This window comes from Haliotis rufescens, unplaced genomic scaffold (assembly GCF_023055435.1).
Source record: "Haliotis rufescens isolate VD_foot unplaced genomic scaffold, xgHalRufe1.0.p SCAF_30, whole genome shotgun sequence".
NCBI lineage: Eukaryota > Metazoa > Mollusca > Gastropoda > Lepetellida > Haliotidae > Haliotis > Haliotis rufescens.
In genome coordinates, this window is record NW_025964002.1 from 22,501 (window position 1) to 27,500 (window position 5,000).

A 5,000-nucleotide genomic window follows, 5' to 3' on the forward strand; every position below is an offset into this window, starting at 1 on the left:
TCATTCGCGGCCCACAAAGTCACCACCCAAGATGATCCACAAAACAACAACAGAGTCAAGAACGCAATCGCTGGTCCTTGAGAGAGAGATACACAAACGCAACCGTCCGTCATCAACACCATCCCGTCACCACCGACGCACCCAACATCAAACGCTACCAAAACGACCCTTTTCAAATGCCATTCGTAGCGGCGCCCCGGGGTTTTCGACATCTGCCGTGTTCGAATCCCGAAAGGGTTTGCCTGTACCCGATGCCTCAAAAGTGACGCGCCGCTCTTCAAACGTCATCGGCGTCTTCCGCAGCGTCCCGGGGTTTTGGGAACCCGTTTTCGACATCGGCCGCGTTCGAATCCCGAAAGGGTTTGCCTGTACCCGATTCCTCCAAAGCGAGGCACCGCTCTTCAAATGCGCTCGGTGGCGTACCAGACAACAACAACAAACCGAAACGGAAAAAAAACGCACCAAAAACAATCCATGACAAAAAGCGCTAAAACCGCATGCGCGCGCAGGCCGCCGGCAGTGCGCATACACGAAAACCACCCCCAAGGGTGGGCACCACCCGGTCCTTGCCGATGCGAGTCCAAAACGCCGCCCATCCGACGCCAACCATCGAAAAATACATCCAACCCTGGTTGCGGCGCCAACAAAACGCTCAAAAAACACTCAAAAAGCGCTAAAAACGCGCCCGGGAGCACGGTACCGTGGGTACGCCATCAACAAAACCACCCAAAAGGGTCGGCACCACCCGGCCCTTGCCGATGCGAGTCCAAAACGCCGCCCACCCGACGCCAACCTCGACTATGACGTCTAACCCTAGATGCGGCGCCAACAAAACGCGGAAAAAAACGCTCAAAAAGCGCTAAAAACGCGCCCGGGAGCACGGTACCGTGGGTACGCCATCAACCAAACCACCCAAAAGGGTCGGCACCAACCCGTCCTTGCCCATGCGAGTGCAAAACGCCGCCCATGCAACGGCAACGTCCCAAAACACATCCAACCCTAGTTGCGGCGCCGACAAAACGCTCAAAAAACGACACAAAACGCACGCGCGCGCACGACCACGGGGAACCTCGGACATCAACATCGCCCCCAAAGCTCCGGAACGTCGGGACCCCGCCGGGAGACCTCCAAAAATCCACCCCAACGTGGAAAAAAAAGAAAAACGGACCTAACCCTAACTAACCCCCTAACCCTAACCCTAGCCCTAACCATACCCGTTAGCTCGATTTTCAGCTCTAACCCTAGCCAAGACCAGTTGGGCTCAAAATCGACCAAAACCAGCCAAAATGGGCTCGGAAAACGCCTTTTTTCAACCTCAAACCTACAAACGCACGCTCCTGGGGGCATCTCTGCCTCTTTCCACACGCCAAACCACCACCCAGCAGGCGCCACCCAAAAAGACCAGAAGAAAAAACGCAAAGTCCAAACTTTCGCAAATAACAACGCGAACGCCCGTTCCCCTGCTCACGACCCTCCTTCTACGTTACGACTCCGCTCGGGAACGCAGACACGTGCCGGTTCGGCACACGCGCCCAAACGGGACGACAAAAACGGACAAAAACGACACGTTTTACCACATTTCAAAAACAACAACGCGAACGCCCCTTCCCGTCGTACAGAACCTCATTCTACGTTACGCTTCGACTCGTGACGACATACACATTCCTGTCTATTCGTATGGCACGCTGACCTTTCAAGTCATTCCAATACGGCCAATGACGCATTTTTTAACCAGTCAATAACGTCTGGATTACGTTTCAAGACACAGAAAAGGCGGCAAACTACGGGTAATGGTCAAGGAACATTGGCTCTGCCACAATAACAAACCTGTGTGTGGTATACCGGATACTTCTAAATAGATTTTCGATGTAGTCCAAGTACGAATCTCAATTTGGTTTGCCTGTACCAACTCCGTCGAATTTTAAAAACTCGTTGCGGGACTTCATCGCTAAGGGATTGGGGTACGCCGAAGCATCCTAAGGTGTTCTAAACCCATTTTCGACGTAGTCCATGTTCGAATCTCAATTTGGTTTGCCTGTACCAACTCCGTCAATATTTACAAACTCATTGCGGGACGTGATCGCTACGGAATTGGGGTGCGCCCAAGCGTCCCAGGGTGTTCCAAACCCATTTTCGACGTAGTCCATGTTCGAATTTCAATTTGGTTTGCCTGTACCAACTCCGTCAATATTTACAAACTCATTGCGGGACGTGATCGCTACGGAATTGGGGTGCGCCCAAGCGTCCCAGGGTGTTCCAAACCCATTTTCGACGTAGTCCATGTTCGAATTTCAATTTGGTTTGCCTGTACCAACTCCGTCAAATTTTACAAACTCGTTGCGGGACGTGATCGCTACGGAACTGGGGTGCGCCCAAGCGTCTCAAGGTGTTCTAAACCCATTTTCGACGTAGTCCACGTTCGAATTTCAATTTGGTTTGCCTGTACCAACTCCGTCAAATTTTACAAACTCGATGCGGGACGTGATCGCTAAGGGATTGGGGTGCGCCGAAGCATCCTAAGGTGTTCTAAACCCATTTTCGACGTAGTCCACGTTCGAATCTTAATTTGGTTTGCCTGTACCAAAGCTGTCAAAAATAGGCCACGTCTTGGGAGACGTGACCCATACATCAATAACTAACACTGAAGTGAATGTGCTGTTTTATAGCCATTTTGGACACGGATCAACGTGAATTCAATTACAAAAAGAAACGTTTACGGCACCGGGAGTTCCCAGGCGGTCACCCATCCAAGTACTATCCCGGCCCGACTGTGCTTAACTTCGCTGAGCGGACGAGAAGCGGTGCTTTCACAGTGGTGTGGCCGTAGACAATGAAGTTAACAAAAGTTTCAAAACCAATGGAACTCGCCGGACTTGGCTTGGAAGCGCCGGGCGCACACGGGAACACCCGCCGCCGACCAGAACGTGAATAGCCGACCAGGCTTGGTTGCGCCGAGTCCGCCCGACACGGGAACACCCGACGCCGACCAGAACGGGAATCGCCGACTTGGCTTGGGTGCGCCGGCCTCCGACGGGAGCGCCAAGTCGGGAGCACCCGGCGCCGACCAGAACGGGAATCGCCGACTTGGCTTGGGTGCGCCGGCCTCCGACGGGAGCACCCGGCGCCGCTCAGAAAGGGAATCGCCGACTTGGCTTGGGTGTGCCGAGACGGGAGCACCCGTCGCCGACCAGAACGGGACGCGCCGACTTGGCTTGGGTGCGCCGGCCTCCGACGGGAGCGCCAAGTCGGGAGCACCCGGCGCCGCTTAGAAAGGGAATCGCCGACTTGGCTTGGGTTTGCCGAGACCGCCCGAGACGGGAGCACGGGACGCGCCGACTTGGCTTGGGTGCGCCGGCCTCCGACGGGAGCGCCAAGTCGCGAGCACCCGGCGCCGCTAAGAAAGGGAATCGCCGACTTGGCTTGGGTGTGCCGAGATCGCCCGAGACGGGAGCACGGGACGCGCCGACTTGGCTTGGGTGCGCCGGCCTCCGACGGGAGCGCCAAGTCGCGAGCACCCGGCGCCGCTAAGAAAGGGAATCGCCGACTTGGCTTGGGTGTGCCGAGACCGCCCGAGACGGGAGCACGGGACGCGCCGACTTGGCTTGGGTGCGCCGGCCTCCGACGGGAGCGCCAAGTCGCGAGCACCCGGTGCCGCTAAGAAAGGGAATCGCCGACTTGGCTTGGGTGCGCCGAGTCCCCCCGAGACGGGAGCACCCGCCGCCGCTAAGAAAGAGTAAGTGAGTCACTTACATTTTAAGGTCGCATCGATATTAACGGCAGGGGCAAGGCGAAATGCCCGTCACACTTTGAACATTGTCGGAGAACATACCCCGGGGGTCGGAGTAACTCCCGGGGAGACGGCAGCGGCAAGGGGAAATTGACCTTACAATCTGAACATGCTCGGAGAACATACCCCGGGGGTCGGGTTCACTCCCGGGGAGACGGCAGGGTCAAGGGGAAATTGCCCTTACAATCTGAACATCCTCGGAGAACATATCCCGGGGTCGGAGTTACGCCCGAGGAACCGGCAGAGTCAAAGTGGAAAGGCCCATCACACTCTGAACATGCTCGGAGAACATACCCCGGGGGTCGGGGTAACTCCTGGGGAGACGGCAGAGACAAGGCGAAATGCCCGTCACACTTTGAACATACTCGGAGAACATATCCCGGGGTCGGCGTTACGCCCGAGGAACCGGCAGAGTCAAAGTGGAAAGGCCCATCACACTCTGAACATGCTCGGAGAACCTCCGTCGGGGTCGGAGTACTTCCCGAGGAGACGGCAGAGTCAAGGGAAAATACACCTAACAATCTGAAAATGCTCGGAGAGCATACCCCGGGGTCGGAGTCGGGCCCGTGTAACCGGCAGAGTCAAAGGGGAAATGCCCGTCACACACTAAACATCCTCGGAGAACCTCCGTCGGGGGTCGGATTCACTCCCGAGAAGACGGCAGAGGCAAAGGGAAATTCACCTTACAATCTAAACATCCTCGGAGAACATCCCCCGGGGTCCGGCAACACTTGAGGGGAAAATCTGCATGAAGCTAAGTTTCTTAATACTTTTTCAAAACACACCGAGGCACCAAGGGTCACCTCCTGGGAATGTCCGAGGCAAAAATTGCGAGCAAGCCAAGTGCCCTAATAGATTTCAGGGGCTGCCGGGCAAAGCGGCATCATTAGTCCTGCACGTGGGGCCCTACCCGAGCAGCCCTAATGCCCAAGGTAAAAAAGAGTAAAAGTGGCCAATATCCTCGGGCGTCGGGAGCAGGACTATTCCCTGGACGAATCAGTGTGCTTAGGGTTCATTTCTCCTTTCTTTTACCATTCCTTCGGGAAAAACGGCATCATTAGTCCTGCACATCGGGCCCCGGGCCCTGCCCGGGCAAAACTGGAAACCTACGAGGTAATTCCCTTGGATGCTCAGATAGCTACGGGCGAAGACCGAGAGGGGGTCGGTCCAGCATTTAAGGTGGAGATAGACCTAAAGACTCCGACAGCGTCCC

At 55.9% G+C, this 5,000-nt stretch overlaps 1 non-coding gene across 1 annotated transcript; it reads right to left on the reverse strand.

The window, feature by feature from the left end:
- Positions 1–2,710: 2,710 nt before the first annotated feature.
- On the reverse strand, positions 2,711–2,829 carry LOC125371743. Its single transcript, XR_007217758.1, has one exon. It is a non-coding gene; the product is annotated as a 5S ribosomal RNA (ribosomal RNA).
- Between the last annotated feature and the right edge of the window lie 2,171 nt (positions 2,830–5,000).